Here is a 25934-nt window from a genome sequence, read left to right on the forward strand (position 1 = left end):
ATGGATTAAATGCTCCAACCAAAAGACATAGACTGGCTGAATGGATACAAAAACAAGACCCGTATATATGCTGTCTACAAGAAACCCACTTCAGACCTAGGGACACATACAGACTGAAAGTGAGGGGATGGAAAAAGATATTCCATGCAAATGGAAATCAAAAGAAAACTGGAATACCAATTCTCATATCAGAAAAAATAGACTTTAAAATAAAGACTACTATAAGAGACAAAGATGGACACTGCATAATGATCAAGGAATCGATCCAAGAAGAAGATAGAACAATTGTAAATATTTATGCACCCAACAGAGGAGCACCTCAATACATAAGGCAAATGCTAACAGCCATAAAAGGGCAAATCGACAGTAACACAATCATAGTAGGGGACATTAACACCCCACTTTCACCAATGGACAGACCATCCAAAATGGAAATAAATAAGGAAACATAAGCTTTAAATGATACATTAAACAAGATGGACTTAATTGATACTTATAGCACATTCCATCCAAAAACAACAGAATACACTTTCTTCTCAAGTGCCCATGGAACATTCTGCAGGATAGATCATACCTTGGGTCACAAATCAAGCCTTGGCAAATTTAAGAAAATTGAAATCGTATCAAGTATCTTTTCCGACCACAACGCTATGATACTAGATATCAATTACAGGAAAAAAAACTGTAAAAAATAAAAACACAGGGAGGCCAAACAATACACTACCAAATAACCAAGAGATCACTGAAGAAATCAAAGAGGAAATCAAAAAGTACCTAGAAACAAATGACAATGAAAACACGACAACCCAAAACCTATGGTTTGCAGCAAAAGCAGTTCTAAGTGCGAAGTTTATAGGAATACGATCCTACCTCAGGAAACAAGAAACATCTCAAATAAACAACCTAACCTTACACCTAAAGCAATTAGAGAAAGAAGAACAAAAAAACTCCAAAGTTAGCAGAAGGAAAGAAATCATAAAGATCAGATCAGAAATACATGAAAAAGAAATGGAGGAAATGATAGCAAAGATCACTAAAACTAAAAGCTGCTTCTTTGGGAAGATAAACAAAATTGATAAACCATTAGCCAGACTTATCAAGAAAAAAGGGCAGAAGACTCAAATCAATAGAACTAGAAATGAAAAAGGAGAAGTAACAACTGACATTGCAGAAATACAAAGGATCATGAGAGATTACTACAAGCAACTATATGCCAATAACATGAACAACCTGGAAGAAATGGACAAATTCTTAGAAAAGCACAACCTTCTGAGACTGAACCAGGAATAAATAGAAAATATAAACAGACCAATCACAAGCACTGATATCGAAACTGTGATTAAAAATCTTCCAAAAAAGGAGAGCCCAGGACCAGATGGCTTCACAGGTGAATTCTATCAATTCACCTGTGAAGAGCTAACACCTTTCCTTCTCAAACTCTTCCAAAATATAGCAGAGGGAGGAACACTCCCAAAGTCATTCTACGAGGACACCATCACCCTGATACCAAATCCAGACAATGATGTCACAAAGAAAGAAAACTACAGGCCAGTATCACTGCTGAACATAGATGCAAAAATCCTCAACAAAATACTAGCAAACAGAATCCAACAGCACATTAAAAGGATCATACACCATGATCAAGTGGGGTTTATCCCAGGAATGCAAGGATTCTTCAATATATGCAAATCAATGTGATACACCATATTAACAAACTGAAGGAGAAAAACCATATGATCATCTCAATAGATGCAGAAAAAGCTTTTGACAAAATTCAACACCCATTTATGATAAAAACCCTCCAGAAAGTAGGTATAGAGGGAACTCACCCCAACATAATAAAGGCTATAGGTTGTGACAAACCCACAGCCAACATCATTCTCAATGGTGAAAAACTGAAACCATTTCCACTAAGATCAGGAGCAAGACAAGGTTGCCCACTCTCGCCACTCTTATTCAACATAGTTTTGGAAGTTTTAGCCACAGCAATCAGAGAAGAAAAAGAAATAAAAGGAATCCAAATCGGAAAACAAGAAGTAAAACTGTCACTGTTTGCAGATGACATGATACTATACATAGAGAATCCTAAAGATGCTAACCAGAAAACTACTAGAGCTAATCAATGAATTTGGTAAAGTAGCAGGATACTACTACTAGCAGTGTCAGATATCTCTTGCATCTCTATACACTAATGATGAAAAATCTGAAAGAAAAATTAAGGAAACACTCCCATTTACCATTGAAACAAAGAGAATAAAATACCTAGGAATAAACCTACCTATGGAGACAAAAGACCAGTATGCAGAAAACTATAAGACTCTGATGAAAGAAAGTATAGATGATACAAACAGATGGAGAGATGTACCATGTTCTTGGATTGGAAGAATCAATATTGTGAAAATGACTATACTATCCAAAGCAATCTACAGATTCAATGCAATCCCTATCAAACTATCAATGGCATTTTTCACAGAACTAGAACAAAAAATTTTACAATTTGCATGGAAACACAAAAGACCCCAAATAGCCAAAGCAATCTTGAGAAAGAAAATCAGAGCTGGAAGAATCAGGCTCCTGGACTTCAGACTATACTACAAAGCTACAGTAATTAAGACAGTATGGTACTGGAACAAAAACAGAAATATAGATCAATGGAACAGGATAGAAAGCCCAGAGCTAAACCCACGCACACATGGTCACCTTATTTTTGATAAAGCAGGCAATAATACACAATGGAGAAAAGACAGCCTCTTTGGTAAGTCATGCTGGGAAAACGGGACAGCTACATGTAAATGAATGAAATTAGAACACTCCCTAACACCAAACACAAAAATAAACTCAAAATGGATTAAAGACCTAAATGGAAGGCCAGATACTATCAAACTCTTAGAGGAAAACATAGGCAGAACACTCTATGACATAAATCACAGCAAGATCCTTTTTGACCCACCTCCTAGAGAAATGGAAATAAAAGCAAAAATAAACAAATGGGACCTAATGAAACTTAAAAGCTTCTGCACAGCAAAGGAAACCATAAACAAGATGAAAAGACAATCCTCAGAATGGGAGAAAATATTTGCAGATGAAGCAACTGACAAAGCATTAATCTCCAAAATATACAAGCAGCTCATGCAGCTCAATATCAAGGAAACAAACAACCCAATCCAAAAATTGGCAGAAGACCTACAAAGAAGATATACAGATTGCCAACAAACACATGAAAGGATGCTCAACATCACTAATCATTAGAGAAATGCAAATCAAAATTACAATGAGGTATCCCCTCACACCAGTCAGAATGGCCATCATCAAAAAATCTACAAACAATAAATGCTGGAAAGGGTGTGGAGAAAAGGGAACCCTCTTGCACTGTTGGTGGGAATGTAAATTGATACAGCCACTATGGAGAACAGTATGGAGAGTCCTTAAAAAACTAAATATAGAATTACCATACGACCCAGCAATCTCACTACTGGACATATACCCTGAGAAAACCATAATTCAAAAAGAGTTATGTACCACAATGTTGATTGCAGCTCTATTTACAATAGCCAGGACATGGAAGCAACCTAAGTGTCCATTGACAGATGAATGGATAAAGAAGATGTAGCACATATATACAATGGAATATTAGTTTAGCCACAAAAAGAAATGAAGTTGAGTTATATGTAGTGAGGTGGATCAACATAGAAACTGTCATACAGAGTGAAGTAAGTCAGAAAGAGAAAAACAAATACCATATGCTGACACATATATATGGAATCTAAAAAGAAAAAAATAAAGGTTCTGAAGAACTTAGGGGCAGGACAGGAATAAAGACAGAGAGGTAGAGAATGGACTTGAGGACATGGGGACGGGGAAGGGTAAGCTGGGATGAAGTGAGTGAGTAGCATGGACATATATACACTACCAAATGTAAAATAGGTAGCTAGTGGGAAGCAGCCGCATAGCACAGGGAGATCAGCTTGGTGCTTTGTGACCACCTAGAGGGGTGGGATAGGGAGGGTGGGAGGGAGACGCAAGAGGGAGGGGATATGAGGATATATGTATACATATAGCTGATTCACTTTGTTATAAAGCAGAAACTAATACACCATTGTAAAGCAATTATACTTCAATAAAGATGTTTTAAAAATAAAATAAAATAAAGTAAATAAAAAATAAAATATTGGATGCTAAGTTTGAGTGATTACTATAAATTATAAATTAATGTGTTTCCACCGATGAGGTATTAGTATATGAATCCAACGGAATAAAGCTCTAGTGGTTGAATGTAAAGTATCTTTGGCAGGTAGGTGGGCAGATTATTTTTAGAACTTTCTTCTTCTGTTTTGACCTAATATAAAATCTACCCTTCTAAAGCATTTAAGAGTTTTAAATTTCAGTATTCCTGAAGTGAGGCTATTCAGAAAAAGAAGATAACTTCGGACTCAGGCGTCACGACATTTAAATATTTAAAGTCAACTTCATAACATACTCCACATTTTAACAAATTACTTGGTGAACTAAAATGTGGTATTGCTTCATTGTTTTATTCTATAAATATTTAGCTCTTGATGACATTCTTGACTACTTTGCCAATTAGCATTCTTCCATATTCAGTAAACAGCAAAACAAAACAATTTTTTTCAGATATCCATTCTCTTTTGAGTGGCCATTTAATCAAGATAGAGCTCCCAATCCTCAGCCCTGAGGTGAGTTCTGCTTAGTCCAAGCCTATTTTGGTACCACCTTTCCTGTGTCAGTGATTCACTGAAGGCTAGGGATATGACAAATTTCTGGCCAATGAGCCAGTAGGAGAAGTCTGACGATGGGGTGGGGGGAAGGGATGAGGGGGGTCAGAACTTTAACAAAAATAGACACAGAAAGGAATAAAGGAATGAAACCCTTTTCTTCTGCAGGATGTTGCACATCTGGTGTGACGGCCACCCCAGAGCCATCCTGGAAATGAAAGAGCAGAAAGATGTAAAGGACTTGAATCTTGGATGATATCATGAAGCTAATGAATCAGCCAACCCTGGAAGCACCCTACCTTTGAGCTTCTTACAACACGAATACAGAAAATCCTTAGTAGTTAAGCCATTTTGAGTTAGGTTGTCTGTTATTTGCTGCCAATAGCACCCTCACCATTGTTAAGTATAATAATATGACAGGCACGATGTCAAGCCCTACAGGTATAAAGACAAATAGGTCAAAGTTTTATCTTTAAGTTGCTCTTATTCTAGTGGGGGAGATAGAACCTATGAAAACTTAATTGTATTATGAAATGGCAAGAACGATGATGGAGACGTGGGTGGACACTGTGAGAGAAGTATGGTTAGTGCCTGGCTATGCATAAATTAGTGAATATGTGAAGCCAGCTCGGTTATTTATAAACAGCTTCTTGGAGGTACTAATACTGAGTTAATATTTCAATGCCTTGGGGGTATTGCTCATATGGTCCTCTTCCAAAAGACTGAAAAATTCAAATTAATTTTAAGTGAAAAGTGCCAAAGAAGATCACTAAGCTATTCCATTCTCTAAATGAAATTACCTGTCCACTCAGCCAGGTCACAAAGGCACATTGTCTCAAAGAATTTAGATTGGAGAATACATTTTTGTGACAAAGAGAATAAGATCATTAATAAAATGTAAAAGACTGGTTGTCCAGATAAACATTAATTTGATAATAAGAGATTTGATCTTCCATAGGAGGAACTGAGATAATCACCTTTTCTTCAGAAAAAAATTCTGCTACTTTCCAAGCATTTTTCACACAGAGAAATTTACTCGGTCCTTACCTTAATCCTTTAAAGTATCTAAATTCAATCCCATTTTGCAGATGAGGAACTGTGATGTCGAAAAGCAGAGTTATTTGTCAAATGCAGAGTCAGAATTTGAACCCAGGTCTCCAAATGCCAAGGGAAATGCTTGTTCCACCACCCCACTCCAGGATAAACTGCTGACGCTCTCTGAGACTGTCTCTGACAACCTGCTGAAAATGCATGGATGCACACAGGGTAAAGGATCAGAGTGGGGACCACTCACAGGCCAGAGGATTGTCGGCAGATGTCCCATGGCACATGCCAGCACATTCTGTCAGCCCCTTGAGGCACCAGAGCTTCAGACGACCAAAATGACAGGTTGTACAAAGATCCAGACTCATTACAAACGGCCCTTCTTTTCCTTTTGTTTCGTTCGTTCTGAGCAGCTGGCATCTTTCAGCGAACAGTCGGTATTATTATTTAAGACATAGTACATCATTAAAATAAAGCTCGGGGCTAATAATTATGTCTTGTTCAGGTGTTTTATGACTAAAGATTCTGACTTTCCCCCAAGGTCTCCGACTCACTCTTTTCCAAATTGCTTCTCTAAGGGCATTTGTTACATTGTGGACGTGTCCCCAACAATTAAATAGCAGTTTAATCCTCCCCCTCTAGATCTTTCTTTTGAGGTAGTGTCCCGGAGCCTACGCTACTTCCACTTTCAAGATGGTATTGATGGAGTTCTCAGTTGGCAGGGCGAGTGTGAATGCACACAGACGTTCATCAAAGTGGAAAGCCCAGCTCCCAGCCTCCGTGTAGCTCACACTCCACAACTTGATCTGTGTATCAGCGATACTTCCGCCCCTCCCTGCCCTGCCTCCATCTCAACTGCTGTTCAACAGCTAGTAACACACTCAAAGCGCCACATTTCACTCTCAGGTAGGGAAAAGAGCGCAGGACCTAGATTATACAAGTATTTGAACTCTAAGCCTTATCTTATCTATAAAATCGATGGACAGTAGTCCCCACCATCGAGACTAATTGTGAAGATCAAATGGTTGTAAAATCACTTTGTAACTTGTGAAGAAGTTAGTAAGTACTTTAGAATTGGTAAAAACATTTTCATGTGGATTGCCTCTTCAGGAGTTGGTGAATCCTGGTAGTTTGTGAGGGATGTTAAGGGGAGGGGGGATGGCCTTTTGCTTACATTTGAAGTAAACACCCTCCTGGACCATTTCCTCCCGTGGGCTGGTCTCTATCATGGCTGTGCTGGGTGTCAAAGTAAACAGAATGAGGTGTGGCAGCTACTCTGTGCAAGGCAGTAAGAGCACCAGGTTTATCTCAAGGACCCCCGGCTGCTCTTCTCACATCCCTGAAAGAGAGAAACTCCAAATCAGCTTTTCTACACACATTTATTGAAAGCAGGGTCTGTGTAAGTATTCTTTCATAAACTATCGATTTACTTGTTCAACGTCTTAGCTTTCCTACCGTATAGGATTCACAAAAAGCATTTTGACCCAGACATTCAAATTACTGTCCCTTAACCGAGATTCTTGTAGGTTGCTTCTACTTAACCCAGTTTAGTTGGATATTCAGTAACAAATAGCTGAACTACTTTGATTCAACAGTTTTTAATCAGAAATAAATACCTTGATATGGATATCCAAATCTCGGAATCATATACACATACTTTTTTCTTTCTAGTATAAGTGATATATTTGATATGCTTTTGTATAACTTAGAACCATCAAGGGATTTTGACCCTAGACCATTCCTTATTTTTTTAATCAAATGTTTTCAGCCTCTTTTCAGGGTGAGCACTTTCCTATAGGCTAAGGATTCAGAGATTAATAAAAACTGAGTTGACCCAGCCCTCCTAGAAACTTGTAGTTTAGTAAAATTATCAGTCTCTTTTGCCCAAGAGGCATTCCTCTCCACCTACGTGATTTAAATGATCTTCAGGCTTCATTCAGGTTTGCCAAATTTAGGTAAGTTCAACTAGATATAAGCTAACTGTTATGTTATGAAATTTTTTCATGGAAACAGAGTAGATTGTAAAACCCACTTATTCATATTAAGTTCCCTTTGGGAGTTGATTTTGTTCAAATTGATGAAATAAGCAAAATCCCAAACTTCCGCAGGCATTTTGGCTTTGCAAACAGCAACAATTGTTAGATTTGTCTAAATCATATTAGCTAACATTTTTTAAGCACTAACAATGTGGTTTGACCTTAGCATGGATTCTTCTTCTCAAGCCTCATAATAACACTACCAACATGATGAGGGATTAAGATTATCTCCTTTTTACAGGTAACAAATGGAACTAAACCAAGAATTTCTCACAGCTGTAGCCCTTGACACACTAGTAAAATAATGCAATGTTTCCTCACTCTTATATACTTGTTTTAATTTAACATTTACTGAGCACCTGCTTCGTGTAAATTACAGTCCTAAATTCTGGAGAAGGGAGTGAAATTGGATAAGACACAGTTTGTACCCTCAAAGGAGTTTAAAATCTACTAGAGCATAAAGCCACAGACAGAAATAATATAAGACACTGAGCTGGCAGAGGCAGTGGTGGAAGGAGTCCGGTGAATGGACCAAGGATAAAGTTTCCACATGGGAACACAGCTGCTATGGAGGAGTGGGTGCTGGGTTCCCTTAAATCCACCCCCAGTAATAGGGTTAATGGTGACAAGAGCATCACTCAGAGTCTTGGACAAGAGACCAGAGTGAGTTAGGAGGGTCTGTGTTGAATCTCTTCCATCAGAATGGCTGATGGAAGGACATCCTACCTCCACAGTTCTCCCAGATCTGCCCTCAGCTGTCTACACAACATCCCTCACCCTCTCTCAGGTCTGCCCTCTGTGGTCCCACCCCAGCAGACCACCTACACTAGGCTCCTTCCTGTGGAACCTGAGGAACCCTCCACTTTACCATTTGTCTCAGTCAGTTCAGGCTGCTAGAACAGAATACCACAGACTGGGTAGCTCATAAACAACGGAAACTTATTTCTCACAGTCCTGATGGCCGGGAAGTCCAAGATTAAGGTGCCAGCAGGTTTGGTGTCTGGTGAGACCCACTTTCTTGTTCATAGACCACCATCTTCTCACTGTGCCCTTACATGGTAGAAGAGATGAGAGATCTCTCTGGGGTCTCTGTTTTATGGGCACCACCTCATGACCTAATCACCTCCCAAAGCCCCCATCTCCAAATATCATTACATTAGGGAATTGGTTTCAACATATGAATTTTCAGAGGACACAAACATTCAGTCTTTTTTTTTGAAGTTGGTCTTTCCCTTATTGGAAAAGTAACCTGTGCTTATAATAAAAATTCAAACTATTCAAAAGGACAGGAAGGAAAATACAGATTTTGTTGTTTCCCATCTGCTAGCTGCCTGGGGCTAAGTAACAGGCCACTGGGCACCTGTCCCTCTGAGCTTCTCCTCGTAAACGCAAGGACACCCACACCGACACCACACACATACACATTTGCCTCAAACACACTGGAGACGAGAGTCCTGCAGCACCCAGAGGCACGGAGCAAGAAATATCACGGAAGCCTCAATGACTGACACATAACTCCTGAGCAAGGGGACAGCTATAAAAATGTGAAGCTCAGATTTCGGAAACAAACTTCTGGTTACCAAAGGGGAAACGTGGGGGGAAGGTGTAAATTAGGAGCTTAGGATTAACATACACACAGTACTATATATAAAATAGATAATCAACAAGGACCTACTGCATAGCACAGGGGACTCTACTCAATATTCTGTAATAACCTATATGGGAAAAGAATCTGAAAAAGAATGCATATATGTGTATGTATAACTGATTGACTTTGCCGTACACCTGTAAGTAACACAACATTGTAAATCAACTATATTCCAAATAAATAAATAAATAAAATAAAGCACATAAATAGCACTTTAAAAAAAACAGAAAATAAAAATGTGAACCTCCTGTCCAAAGGCAGGATCTCACTCAGAGCAAAGCACTCACAACGTGGGCACCAACACTGTGAGAGGGGAAGGGTGCCCTGTTGAGACATTCTCCTCAGGGGACACCAGCATTACGGGGACACAGGAGGCATCCTATGTCCACGTCTCTCTCAGTGAGCACCAGGCTCAGAGGTGGCATGGCTGGGAGCCATAGGGACAGGGGAGCCATGCATAATTTCCCCAGAAATATGAATATTATCAAAGCAAGTTGGATCAGGAGAGGGGGAAAATGTTGGAGATGCTTGTGAGTAGAACTACAGAACACAAGACACTCCCTGAGGACTCCTAGGATTGCTGGAAAGAAATTTGCCATGGGTTGTAGGTCCCTCTGAATGCACCAGGACAGAGGCTGAAAAAAATGACTGCTTTGTAGCTGTTATCCTGACTCTCAGGATTCTGATGTGGGAAATGTGGGGGACAGGAGCAATACAAATAGAATACTCCTGACAGGGCAGATAAGACCTGGAATCTGAGCTCGCCGAGACCTTGACATCAGCGGGCTGTGGAGAACATACCTCCCCCACTGCTCACTGCAGCTGACACCAGATAGCACAGAGACACAGCCAGCCCCAGAGTCCAGAACAAGAGCTGCAATCAAACAGTCTAGGGGACACAGACATTTTCCTTGAGGCAAGTCACAAGATGCTCTACAACAGAATACAACGGCTTAAATAAACCCTCATCACAGTAAAATCCCCACTGGCGAGTTCTACTGCGTAGACCGCATAAGTTTTTAAATAAATCCTCATCCAAAAAATGAATATTTTTTTCTGTCTTGTTTTTTTAAAACAACAACAGCAACAAAGGGTAAGAATGCAAATTGTACTAAATACTGGCTGATTACCAAGAGTGACCCCAGCTTTATGAGATTTCGGTTTACCATGGTAAAATGCAAGCAATAAAGGAGTCAATGGGAGAGACCGGTCCTTCTCAGGGTATATAATCACTAGATGAGGTCACGTCCCTACCCCACCTAAGCTGACGTTGCCAGGAGATAAAATATACTTTGCTGAAACAAGTATGTAAATGTTTACATTTTTGTCATCTCATCCATTTGTTTCAAAATTGTATCCATTACCTATTATGGCTTCTGGTAGATTTTTACTTCTAGTTCTATAAAACAATAGCTTGCTTCCTTTCTTAATGATTCAGTTCAAGGTTTCTATCTTGATGTTTGCTTGAGAGGCTCAGGATAACAATGTTGTATCTAAATAGAAAAGAAAACTGACTCTCAGTTTGAAACAAATCTTAGAATGAATCAGAAGTTCAGAGTAATATGGAACGTATCTGGACAGAAAAAAAAATCCCTTTAGCTGGAGAAATTCTACATGAGCAAAAAATTAACTGGCATCTCCTTCAGTCTTCTATTCTTTGATGTCCTCAGGAGTGTCAGACTCACCTTGGTTTGACTTGACCTCATGGAGCCTCTTCTGTCATGGATTGATGACCTTTGGTTTCAAATATATGTTGTCTTCTGGAGACTTTACTCCTTTTCTGGCCATCATCCCAGTATTGATCAGCGTGGTGCCATTGACCTATTCTACCTCAGAATGGTGCCAGAGAGATCTTCTAAAACCCAAATTTCATCGTTTTCTGCTGCTTATACCCCTGTGGTCATTCCTTATCAACTCCCAGTTAAAATGCTCAATGTCCTTAGGAAGGGCTGAAAGGATTTTCATAATCTGGGCATCCCAACTTCCATTTTCCAATGAGAAAATTGGGAGCCAGTCCAGTAAAAAAGCTCGCGCACGTCATCACTAACTGATGATGGATCCGTTTCCAAAAAGACCCTGTCACGTGGAACTGAGCCGGGGTTTGTGATTTGAATTTCCTCTCTCAGAAATTCTGCATTTCCTCCAGTGAAAACTGAAAGTTATTTTTTATTTAGAAAAATAGGAATCACACACTATTTCTAGCATATTTGTTATTTGAAAACTTTAGAGTTGAAGCCAGGTCACTAACGACGGTACTCAGAAAGCCGTGCCAACTCGTCAGAAAGTAGTTTAGACTACGTTCTTTATTTCACCTCCTTCATCTGATAAGCTTTAATTTTCTATTTGTTTGCTTAATGCCAACAATCTGGTGGTCTCTTTTCATTGTTTCCTATGAGGCACCGTTTCCTAGATCATCATGATCATGATGACTCTGGCATTTCACTACCTTTAAAGAAACCCACCCCCGAAGAGCTTTAGGTAGTCCTTTTCACCTTCTGAGGTCATCAGACCCTCAGCAGAAAAAGAATGCTGGGGGAGCCCTCCTCATTCCTGCCACCCTCTCCCATCAGTCTAAGGGTTTTCTCTCCAAACTGACTTCTGGTTCTGATAATTCCTACAAAGACAATAAAAGACTCAAAGCCCAAGCATCTCCAGAGTTTGCTCAATGAAACACAGGGTCCAGAGCCAGCCAGAGAATAATACTGAAATCACTGGCACCTTTGCCTCTAGAGCGATGCTCCTTGCCCTGCAGGTGGCTGCTGCCCCACAGGCTATCGAGGCTGCAGTCTGTGTGACCTGATGTCTCCTGATGTGGCCAAGACCTGGAAACAAACCCTCCTCAAATGACTCAGCCCCTGGAAGGAACAGCCTTGGATGCCTTTTAGCTCTTATTTTTCTGGGCACATCTAGGTGTAATGCATGTAAATCTGCAACCTACTACGCAAGGGGCCTCTTGCAAATATGTATAACTTCTGAAGCTTTTTCTTCTTCCGAATAAGATTAATTCCCTAGCTTTTCTGGGTGATACTGGCTTTAGATCAGAGAACTCCTCCCAGCTGCTGCTCACAGAAGTCTGTGGGTAATACGATAAAGGGTGGAAAAGAGAAGGAAGGGACTCCCAGGAGATTAAATATGGGAGAAAAGTGTTAAAAGGAGACGTAAGAGAAACTGCATCTTCATTTCCTTCATGTTCGTCTTATTGAATACTAACACAGGCTTTCTTTTTAATTGCAATATGTTACAAGTGTGAAACTGGACCTCCAGGAAACAATATGAAATGTTCCGAAACGCTGAACAATACAAAATTTCAGGTGCAGTCTATGCGCTGATACCTTCAGGGATTACTCTATGTGCTGTGTTGGTTTTGTGTTGGAACACAAAAGTCACCTGGCACCAAAGAGTCTTCAGGAATTTAGAAACTTCAGATCCTACATCTCACCGTCTCAAGTGTAGAATTATGGTGCCCTCCGCCTGCTCTCTCCCTCTGATGACACTGTGGGAAATATGAGAGACACGTGTAATCTGTTTGGGGAATGAGGGAAGGTGTTGGAAAAACAGAAAACGTATTCCCTGGAAAACTATTTGAGTTCCACTAAGCAGAAAAATGTACAAACTCACTCCTAATTCACTCTGAAGTGGTGCATTTCTATTCCTTTGTAAAATACAGAAACACAAAATCAGAATGCGTGTCCCAGCCAGAGCTCTCTTTTGAGTGCTTAGGCCAAACAGAGTAAAACTTAAGCAGCCACTGTGCTCTGTAAATCATAGTCTACAAAACACACAGTTCCTGCCTGCCGATTTTTTTCTAAAGAAAAAGCACTATTGTGTCTTATCCACAAAGCTAACATACTGTGAGGATTTAAAACAAACCAAAGCAAATATCTCTGCGCCGATTCGCCCTTTGGTTCCACATCTCACTGAGCCCACTCCCATCCTCACCATCCCCAAATCCCACCACTGTCTCTGGCTCCTGCCTCTTCTGGACTCCCACTCCTTGTCCGTCTTTTCTTCTGTTCCTATCGCCTCTTCCAGAGTGTGGATCTGACTTGGACCTCACCCAGCAGTCTGCCTCTCTGGAGTTGCCCTCCTATTCGTTCCTTAGCCGCTCCCCAGGACCATCTTTCCTCGCTCATCCTTTTAGTAAACCTCCCCTTGAGCAACCTTCTTTACACCCAGCTCAGCTGTGTCTCTCCTTGGCTCCGAATCTTGACATACATCTTCCTGGGCCTGCACGACCAGCACCATGGAGGCATTTAATGGTTTCCATGACCTGCCACTAATTCTCTGTGTTTTTCATTTCTTGCCCTACACCTTTACTATCTTTCTCTGCCAGAGTGATAGCAGATCATCAGCAGTTATTCAAATACCTACCCACTTCCCAGTGTTTGCAAAGCATTTTTCCTTCTAGAATGCTGTTCAACCCACCTGTCTCCAGCCCCGAACAGATGGAGACTTCTTGAAATCTTATCCATAAGGCAAAACTCAGCTCCAAGAAACCTCCTTTGTGATCCTTTCCTGATTTCCCTGATTGAAATTAATGCCCCCCTTTCCCACGCCTCCATACATTCTGCACCTCCTTGTCGACACTTCCCACTTTCTGCCCTGTAATGCAGATGATTAGCTTCTCTGGTCTTTCCCATTAGATCGTAAGCTGCTGCAGTGCAGAGACCATGTCCTGGCAATGTTTGTGGGGTGAAATATATTAGGCCACGTGTTGGTCAAGACTAACTTCATCATCATTATCAAGTCAATAAGTAAAACGAACTTCTTTATCATCAGGGTGTTGTCTACTGCAGAGATGCACAAATTACATTTCTTTAAAAGTGCCAAATTTTCACTAAAGTTACTGGTGTATTTGTACTTAGTAATGTGCTTAAATGCCCTAACTTTTAAAAGTTTGTATGTTTGCATTGACAATAAAGATTTAAAGTTAAATCAGAATCACTAGGTGTTGCAATCTTTTATTACAGGAAATTGTAGGAAGAAGCTGTGGTACTCTAGCAAGACAAAATGCCTAAAGTCAAAAGATCTAAGTTCAGATCTCACCTCCTCCACTTATGACCTACCTGGTCTTAAGCAAAGCCCTAAATGTTTTTGAGCCTCAGTTTTCTAGTCTGTAAAATAGGGGTGGCGGGGGAGGGGAGAATGCCTACCTACCTCTTAAAGGTACAGTGAGCCAAATAATGGATGTGGCAATACTCTGTGAACTAAAACTTTATTTACAAAGAATCTATGTTAGGGTGCTTCCCTGGTGGTGCAGTGGTTGGGATTCCGCCTGCCAATGTAGGTGACACGGGTTCGAGTCCTGGTCCGGGAAGATCCCACATGCCACGGAGCAGCTAAGCCTGTGCGCCACAACTACTGAGCCTGCACTCTAGAGCCCACGAGCCACAACTACTGAGCCTGTATGCCTAGAGCCTGTGCTCCGCGGCGGGAGAAGCCACAGCAATGAGAAGCCCGCACACCGCAGTGAAGAGTGGACCCCGATTGCTGCAACTGGAGAAAGCCCACGTGCAGCAATGAGGACACAACACAGCCCAAAAAGAATTAAAAAAAAAAGAAATCCTCAGATTGGCTTGAATTAAAAAAAAAAAAAGAATATATGTTAGCATTATCCTGAATAAAAGACAGCTAAAGAACTTACTTCAAACAGCAGTCTTCATGCTTTGGATAAAGCGAATGAAGTAGAATATTGCTACCTGGTAACACTTGAAGGCTGCCTGGTAACATTTGCAAAAATGGCAGTCCTGTCTAGGTGGCTTGCATCCTGCATTGCTATTCCATGCTGGCTGATAACTCTTATATTATACAATAGAAATTTACACAGGTTCAAGGGCATTGCTTATCACAATTTGCAGATATAAATTGATGATAGATAGATAGACAGATTGACCTACTTCTCCCTGCTTTTCCAAAGTCACATAGGATATCCCAAGAATACCTAACATGTGACTTAATTCTGCCACTTCAATCTAGTCTGCTGCCTCAAAACACAGGATATATAACCTCTTAAATCACTCAGAGATTCCACAAATCTTACAGTAGTCATACCCCATATTGAAGGAAAGAGATTAAGAATACGCAATAGTAGTAAATACCACTAAGAAACACCTTGGTTTGGGAAATTTGGGCAGTATAGAGCTATGGTGGGTTAACAGGATTCCAGATAACTGACAGTTTAACCTTATGGATGCCAAAGATTTCAAATACTTTTTAATAGTTTAAATGATTTCCCAACTTCCCTACCTTGAGTCCTCGGGGCTTCTTGCTGGTCTTCTAGTCCATCATGCTTTCTAAAGCCTTCACCTTTGCATGTGCCAGGTGTCCCCACTATCTGGAACGAAATGATCCACCTTCTCCAGCTGCGGAGCTCCTATATCCTCCTGATCTCCTGGGTCTTCTGTAAAGTCATCTCTGACACCCTCAGAAAAGTTATTCACTCCCTCCTCTGTGTTTTAAGCATTTTTCCTACCACTAATTTAGCACTTAGCACTTACGATGTTACAATTTTTTTTCTGTACATGTGTCTCAAACACATTGCAAATTTCATGATGGTAGAATTTGAGGGTGTTTTTTATCTTTCTGAACATAATAGTGTCAGGGATGAGTACTTTGTATGTACGTGGTAAATATGTAGAAATGTTTGTTAAATGAATGAATGTGTTATCGCTAATGAAAATCAATTATTGTACTATTATATTTAAGTGATGTAACTGAGACTTATGTCTTACTTTTTTCTCTACTGAGTTTACATAGACTGGTTCACATTTCTATTTAGTGTATTTTTTTCCTCCTTCCCCATGAATATTTTTCCCATGTACTTGAGATTCTCTATCTGTGGGTATAATCACTGTCCCTGTTCCCAGTTTTAACGCCCACTGTTTCTATTCTCTGCTACTCTGCTTCCTGCTCCGCATTTTGCTTATTATGTCTCTGGTCCTCTTTCTCTTCTTCTTACGAAGTCTTGAAAACTTTTTGGCTTAATGTTTCTTGGCTTGGCATATTTCTTTATTTGGTTTTGATATCTATCATGTGCCAATGGAAACACATCTTTCTACTAGGCAGGATTCTGATATATCGAATTAGAATCAAAATATCCTGGAAGTCTCCTTTTTTTCTGTCCCTACCGCATCCACCTTTGTTCTGGTTCTACCTGTTCACATCTGAGCTATTATCATAGCAGCCTCCTAACATCTCGGTCTATATCCAATACTCCCTGTTCTAATCAGATCACATATTAATACTACGCTGTTCTTCCTAAAGCACTGCTTTCACTTTATTAATCTGATGTACAAGAGCCTTTAACTTCCCTTTGACTATACCCTGGTGTTCCAGATTCTCACAGTCTGGCCATATTCTATGTTTCTCATTTCATTTCCCATTTCTCCATTCAAAATGTTTAGTGGGTTACTGTCATTATTAGTGCCAAAGATGTTCACCCCCAAATAACCACACTGATATTCACACCCTTGTATCCCCTCATTCACCTTTGGCTGGCCCTGTGATTCACTTTTTACCAGTGGACTGTGGTGGAAGTCAGGCTGCAGGACTTTGGAAGCTAAGTCATAAGAAAGCTTAAGCCACCATCCTAACTTAGGCCTCCATTCTAAGGAAATCTGCTTCCTTTCCTAGGATCACCCCAATTTTATCCTAGCCCAAACCACTGTCTTCCCTTCTAGGTCCCATCAACATTGAGAGGGAAAATAAGTCCTTTTTATCTTGTCTTTCCAAATATATTGCCAGAGTTCAGGAAAAAGGCAACCAAGCCACCATCTGATTTCCTGGATGGTAATCACGGTTCAGTACGCAGATCATGTGTAGAAAGTCACTGCCCTTCTCCAAGTCTCTTTCCCAAGTTAGTTGTATTGAATCATTGTGCACTCTCTCTCAGATTGTGGATGCATAAAATTAGCTCTTCTAAGTTGACTGTCTCCAGGTTCAGATCTTAACTAGTTCAATTCTCACTGCCCTCTTCAGACTTCTGCTTCCAGTCAAGATGGAATAACAGAGACCAGATTTACCCCCCTACCTAAAATAACCAAAAAATAGACAAAATATAAGAAACAAAGATTTTCAAGTCACTCAACATCAGGCAACTAAGGATAGTAATCCCTGAGAAATGGAAACAAATGAGATGAGCCTTATGATTGTCCAGCTTACTACCTGGAGAGCATTGCCAAGCCACAGGGTGGAGGAACTCAGGAATAACCCAGTAATCAACTTGAGTTGAAGAGATGGAGCTAAGAACTCAGGGACACCAAGGAGGCTAGAATTAGAAGGACAAAGTAAAAGACAGGAGCAAGCAGCGCAAAGAAAGAACCTTCAGAGATTTGTAGAGGGTCTCCCTTAAGTATTCAGCTGATCAGAGAATGCATGTGAGGAAACTAAAATAAAGTCAAATGCCTACCTTATGTCAAACACAAAAATCAAGCCCAGTAAACTAAATAAATTCAAGAAGCAAAACTCTAAAACTTTTAGAAGAAAATAGAGAACATATCTATCACATTAAAGTAGAGAATTTTCCTAAGCAAGGCACAAAAAGCACTCACCATGAAGGAAAAAATTAATTAATTTGTGTACATCAAAATTAAACCTTCTGGACCACAAAAGGCAATATATGAAAAGTGACACTGATGTGAGCCAGACACAGAGAGAAGATATTCACAGTCCATAAAACCAGCAAGAAATTTTTGCTCAGAATATACAGTAAAATCCTACATATTCATTTTTAAAAGATAGCAACCTAATAACAAAAAATGGATAAATGAAACAAAAAGGCAATTTGTTTAGAAGTGGGATATATATAAAACTTCTCAGGAAAATAAAACCACGATAAAATACCATTTCACACCCACCTCATGGATGTACAAAATTATCCATTTATTCATCACAGAATTATTAGAACAATGCACTGCTCTATTAGGCACATAGAAACGTTAAAAAAGTAAATAAATGACAATCCTTTCATTTACTTTCTTTACTGGAATGAGAACTCAAAGATGCAGGCACTGCTTTTTATTCCTCATTGTATCTCAACACATAGTACAGTCCCTGGTATTAGGTAGAAAAATATTTGATGATAGAAGAATGATGCAACTCCTACATTGAGGATCTCACAGTGTGGGGAGAGGGAGGAAATCCTAATACCTCACAGGGATATCTTGAAATGTCCTCAGAGGAGGCAGATTTTTGTTTGTTGTTTTGTTTTTGTTCTTGTTTTTGTTTTTAATTTTTATTGGAGTATAGTCGATTTACAATGTTGTGTTAGTTTCTGCTGTGCAGCAAAGTGAATCAGTTATACATATATCCACTCTTTTTTAGATTCCTTTCCTATATAGGCCATTACAGAGTACTGAGTAGAGTTCCCTGTGCTCTACAGTATGTCCTTATTACTATTGACTTTGAATGTTAATTGTCCCTTAAATGTTACTTTGGTTGTATGAAACACCTACTTCTTTATATGCAACTTGCTATTTGTCAAATTTATTTGTCAAATCAAAACCTTTTTTCTCTCATTTGTTATACTTTGTAATATTTCCATGCTTTGCACTAAGTACTATAAGTTATACACAGCCTAGAAAAGTAGCCAAAAATAAAAGCAGTACCATTTCTGTGGTAGCAGTTTATATTTTTTTTTAACATTTTTATTGGAGTATAATTTTGAAGGTCATGTAATTCTCCAGCACTTTGGTCAGACTTTTTAAAGAGTCTTGAAGAAAAGCTTTCCTTGGCACAGCTTCTTTCAAGTCAGCACAGAACATTTACCATACTACAACACACACACACACACACACACACACCCTGCATACACACACACACACACCCCACATACACACACACATACACACACCCCACATACACACATACACACACACCACATATACACACACACACATACACACACCCCACATACACACATACACACACACCACATATACACACACACACATACACACCCCGCATATACACACACACCGCCTACACACACACACCTCGCATACACACACACACACACACCGCATACACACACACCCTGAATACACACACACATACACACACCCCACATACACACACACACACCCCACATACACACACACACACATCCTGCATACACACACACATACCCTGCATACACACACACACCCCCCGCATACACACACATCTCAAATAACTAATTCCCTGATGGTAAAAGGCTTCAGCTTCAAAATACCAGAATAAGGAAGAGGAAGAGGAGAATAAGGAATGAGGAAGATGAAGAATCAAAACTACCTACATCCACACAACTTAACCATGATGCTACCACGGCTTTACTATGGGCTGTCTTCACTCTTCACTAACAGAACTCTACTATTTTACTGTCTTCATTGATTTTACTTTACTACTTCAGAAAGTTGCCCAAGAAGAAAAAAGTTGCAAATAACTTTATTGTTGGTTCCAGGAACTTTATGAAAATCCCACTAATGTGAACATCAAAATGTTCAGCTCTTCAATCCAATAACTGTTAACTCTCCAAGACCCTTCAAAATTCTCAACTCCACCAATCTTAAACCATTATATCACGATCTCTATTCCCCTCCCACACTCCCCATACCCTTAGACCCCAAATACTTCAACCTCCACTACCCCCCAACTTTAAAAGACCTTCCTTAAACCAGATTTCTATTCTTTATAAGGACTCTGAAAATGTAGTGGTCTCCCTTCAATACAGATAAGCTCAGCTTTGTCTTATCCACAGGTCATTTAGGTGATATTTTCTGAGACCCAACATTCCATCCTGCTTCTAGGCGTCATCATGAGCATGGGTTGAGCCCTGACTATACACATCAGGCACTTGCTAAATACATTAGATACCTGATAATCACATCTCTTACACAAAAAAGAGTATTTTGATACAAGTAATTAAATTGTAGGAAATATACACAAATGTAGATTTAATATTTATACAAAATACCATCCAAAGAGGAGGTTTATATTGTCCACTGTCCTTCTTCATAAAAATAAGGGGAGCCAAACGGGCCCAAGTCTAAAAGATGCTCTGGAGCATGTTTCCTTGGTGAATGCCACTGAAAGCCACCTGTGATTGCTGTGGCATTGGCCTTCAGGGTTCAGCCGGGTTGAGTTCTATTAAAAGAATTACAACAATGGAAATAAATGGGCTTCTTTCAACAGGGAAGGGAGGTGACCTTCTCACAGAAAATACTAGATGATGAAATAAATAAAGAAGCCATTAGAAACATGAACAAAATAAAGGTAGGGAGTCTTTAAGGAGGAGAAACAACACCTGTGTTTTGTCTTTCAACTCCAAATAAAGAATAATAGATATTCCCTTGGCAAACGGAGCGAGGGAAATGGGTGACTGAGCTTTGCAACTAAAAGAACATCAACTATATACTGTAATTTCACTTTTGCAGCAACACAATTTTGACTTTGTGGCATCGCCAGTAAAAATTAATTTTCAAGCAGCCCATCTGAACAACCTGGGCCTCTGCCTTAATTCACTTTTCCTGCTAAGAGCCAAGAGGAGGAGTAGCCTCACGTAAGGAGGATGGATGGCAGAGCACTCCATTGGAGAAGGCCACACACTAAATTAATCATGTTTCACCTAGAATTTGCAATTCTTTGAGAGATGCTCAAGATGGTATGAAAAATTTAGAGGTAACAGGGAAAGAAGGAGAGAGGTTGTGAAGCAGAAAGATTCAGAGGGCACTTTAAATGTGAAAGATGCATTATAGTTTCTTACACTTGAACAAGATAGCCTGCCTTACCCAGAAGGCAATAAACAAGGACTGCATTCTCATAGATGTGCCCTGTAAAGAGATGCTCACGCTGGAACATAGAAATACCAGACTTGATGGTCATTTTCAGTGATTAGTATAATATGAGAAATATCCACCTTAAACTTAACATTGATTAGTCAATGCCAGAATGAAAGGATGGTGTCAGTCTGGGATGACAAGGTCTCTTTAAGGAGATCCAAGCTCTAGTGCTGAAGATGAGTTTGAGGAGTTTTTATTATTGTTATTTTAATGTAGATCTTTTCTCCTGGCTTTCTGCTACATGTAACTTTATTTCTGAGTTCCAAGGAGCTCTACTTTGTGATGCGGAGCTCACCACTGGTTTTTTACATGAATGTAGTCAAATATGGTCTCTCCAATTGTTTCTTCATCTCAAAAATTCCTGATCCATCATAAATAACAGCGATGAAAGATTTTTTTAAGAGGAGTTTTTCTGGAGAAACTCTTGATTTTTAATGTATTTTTAAAAAATATTTATTTATTTGGCTGCCTCGGGCCTTAGTTGCACCACGCAGGATCTTCGTTGTGGCACGCGGGCTCCTCTCTAGTTGTGGCACGCGGACTCTCTCACTGAGGCGCGTGAGCTCCGAGTGGCAGCGCAAGGGCCCAGTTGCCCCACAGCATGTGGGATCTTAGTTCCCCGACCAGGGATTGAACCCACGCCCCCCTGCATTGGAAGGCAGATTCTCAACCACTGGACCACCAGGGAAGTCCCTAATGTATATTTTTAAAAAGGAATAGAAAAATAAATGCCGTAACTATAATGACAAGAAACTTATCATGAATGCAATGCAATTTAGGGCAATATTCCATGACCATTGTAAGAAAAACATTGTCCTTCTTTCCTGAGGACAGTCGGGTAATATCCTTCGAGAACTATTCTGTCACATTTCACTCCCGATCCCAAAAACATATCTCTTCCTACTTATGCTGAAATTTCCTTTCTCATGGTAGGAAGTAGTTTCCTGATGACCAGAGTGGAGGAGACTACAGCAAAATTCATACTTAGGAAATTACAAGGCCTCTACCCTCAGTTGCAGATGATGTATCAGATACTCACAAGATGAATAAGTGCTGTGGTTAAAGCCCTCTCACCCTCTTATCCTCACAGAGCCACTGACGGCCCAGGTCTAACACATTCTCCCTTTCTGACTCAACAGTTTAGTCCCATCTCTTCTCCATTCTCTAAAGAAACTTTCCTGCCCCAAATCCCACATTCTTAATTCCCTGCCTTCAAGCAGCAGCTAAAAATGCATTCCTAGCAAGCTGCTAATAATGACTGATAAGAAGCCCGAAATACAATCCATGTCCCCTCTCAGGAGCTCAGTTATTCCTTGGCTGTGGAGAGACATTTTCCTCTTATCATCAATTAATATTTTATGGGTTGCTGGTTCTTTGTATTACCCTCCACCCCAAACAGTTTACTTCTTGAACTCTTTCCCCTCCCCCGTCCCCTGCTTCCCAGGGGCTTGCCCACTCCTCCCAGTGAGATGTGCATTGCACATGGCAAGTTGCTACTAATGCAGCTCATCGCTTCCAATCATTGAAGGCAGCCACTCGTGGCCACTTAAGAGCAGCCCTCAAAACTCATGATCTGAATGAGAAAAAGGAACTGAGTCTTACCTAGCTCTGAGTTTTCTTTTAGCTCCTCCAGTGCACCACTCAACTCAACCTCACAGAGCTATGTCACTTCTTCCCAGGACAGTGCGCCATCCCCTACAATCCCCAACCTCTAACTTGGTCTCATGCTTCTGGTCTCAACATAAACTTTATGACTTCAGGGAGACCTTTTCTACCTTTGCACATACTCACTAAGTTGGCATCCTGTGTGTTATGCTCCCATAACACCCAGAACCTCCACTTTTTTTTTTTTTTTTGCGGTACGCGGGCCTCTCGCTGTTGCGGCCTCTCCCACCGCGGAGCACAGGCTCCGGACACGCAGGCTCAGCGGCCATGGCTTACGGACCCAGCCGCTCCGCGGCATGTGGGATCCTCCCGGACCAGGGCACGAACCCGTGTCCCCTGCATCGGCAGGTGGACTCTCAACCACTGCGCCACCAGGGAAGCCCCAGAACCTCCACTTTGATGGCAGCCAGTACAACTGATCCAGCTTCTGTAACAACACCATCACTTATCAGGTTGTCTTCCACACCACACTGTAAAGATCACAGGGTCTGGTTCATTGTTGTTTTGCCAGTGGATAGCAAATGTTTATCAAATGACTGAATAAAGGCAAGGATCATGTTTGATTCTTTCTTATATCTGCCATAACATCTAGCAGAGTAACTGAAATATAATAATAAATACTCAATAAAATGCTCATAGATTGAATGCAAGAATAAGAACACTGAGGATCAGCTGAATTCGGCACTACCCCCAAATCAAGTGGGAAAATCCTTCCTACAATGGTTGTTGTCTGATCTCTCAGTGGGCTTCTTGCCTTGCTTCTTGGTTCAGATAAAAGCTAGAAAGGACAGCACTACAGGAAAAAAAAAAAAAAAGTAATACGCAATGGAGACCAAACTGTCACAGTCAGAAGTAACATTCTTGGGATTCCCTGGCAGTCCAGTGGTTAGGACTCCCCAGCTTTCACTGCCAAGGGTCTGGGTTCAAGTCCTAGTAGGGGAACTTCCCGCAAGCTGGGCAGCATGGCCAAAAAAGAGAAAAAGTAACATTCTCATTTTCTTTCAACTTCTGCCATTGAACATCCCCCCATTCCCCAAGAGGGAAAGATCACTGGAAGCACAGCCATTAAAAAAAGTTACCCTGGTATGATTTTTTACAAGATGTATGCTACTAAAATTCCCATTCATGAATATGTGGCTAATATTGACTAATGGGAAATGTAAAAGGAAGAAAGCTAAGGTTTTTTTAAAGCACATCCATTGAAATTAGGGTCATATGTAAGAAATTTGTTTAAAAATTTTTTTCTGAGCCACGTCCAAAACTCCAGAGGGCATATTAAATAATGAAAGTGTAAACTATTGGGATTTGGTACTTGTTAGTATGTTGGCAGAGTATGTAACTCCCTGGGTGGTTTAAAAAATTAAGAAAATTTTTTCCTCTTCCTTTTTCTAGAAGTTTCCAAAATTAAAACAGTTTTCTTTTCTTTGTGGAATAATACAAGCTAACCAAATTATACTCTAATATTTTCATTCAATGACTTGGACAGTCATGAAAATGCTTGTTTGGGGAGTTGCCTATATAGAAGCAGAAAGAAAGGGCCATATCAAGAGGATTTAAAAAAAAAGATAAAACAAAAAATTCCAAGGATTGTCACAATCTGATCTGCATAAATAAAAGATAATGGCTTCAGTGAGCTGGCCAAGCTTTTTGTGGACTGATCGGTCTGTGGAGAGCCATGTCTGAGAGGCTGCAGGTCATTATGGCAGGATAAAGCCTATTTCTCATTTATATTAAAGAATCTTGCCTGTTAAGGGCTTGATTTGGACCTCAGACACAAATGCGCACAGGGCTGCACACCTAGTTAAGTCAATTGCTACATATGCGTTCTCTCCCTAATACACACACAGAGTTTATCATTCACAACTCAACCATTACCCCTAATGTTCTTTTCTTGATTTAGAAAGGATAACTGTTAGGTAGATCAGAAGGACTCATATTAGGGGAATTGGATCATAAAATTTGCTCTTGACATAGAAATTTTTTTCTAATGTTGTATAGAAAATGCTAATTTTCTCCCCCTTAAACAAGACTTGCTACATCAGAAGAAGATAAAATGGTTTCTGTTTTTGCTTTTACTACTGAGCTTGCGCGCCTCAGCTAGAGCCTGAGTGCTGCAAACTACAGAGACCACGCACTCTGGAACCCATGCACCACAGCTACAGAGCCCACGCACCCTGGAGCCCCTGCGTCACAAAGAGAGAAGAGAAAACCCGCACGCCACAACTAGAGAGAAGCCCTCGCACTGCAACGAAAGATCCCGCATGCCTCAACAAAGATCCCACATGCCACAACTAAGACACAATGCAGCCAAAAATAAATAAACAATAAATAAATCTTTTATATAGAGAGATATATAGATGATACAATAAACAAAGACTGACTACAAGAATGGATACACATGGAATAAGAAACCAAGGAGAGGGTTTCCCTGGTGGTGCAGTGGTTAAGAATCCGCCTGCCAATGCAAGAGACACGGGTTCAAGCCCTGGCTGGGAAGATCCCACATGCCACAGAGCGACTAAGCCCATGCATCACAACTACTGAGCCTGAGCTCTAGAGCCTGCAAGCCACAACTACTGAGCCCACGTGCCGCAACTACTGAAGCCTGCGCGCCTAGAGCCCGTGCTCCGCAACAAGAGAAGCCACGACAATGAGAAGCTCACGGACCGCAACGAAGAGTAGCTCCTGCTTACCACAACTAGAGAAAGCCTGCGCACAGCAACGAAGACCCAACACAGCCAAAAATAAATAAATAGATTAAAAAAAAAAAAGACCAAGGAGAGTCATGACTCCTTGGGTCTGAAGGAGAACCACGGGTATAGTTGAAAGGCTTCCTTAGGCTGGGCCTCACAAGGTGCCTGTAGCTTTAGTGGGGTCCCCACTTTATAGGTCTGCAGGTTTAGAAATTCAATGTGTCACCTCCCCCAGGCACAATCAGGCCTGCCTGAACTGATTTACATCAACAATAATAAAAATAATTATTATTTAAACA

This window comes from Phocoena sinus, chromosome 18 (assembly GCF_008692025.1).
Source record: "Phocoena sinus isolate mPhoSin1 chromosome 18, mPhoSin1.pri, whole genome shotgun sequence".
NCBI classification, from domain to species: Eukaryota; Metazoa; Chordata; class Mammalia; order Artiodactyla; family Phocoenidae; genus Phocoena; species Phocoena sinus.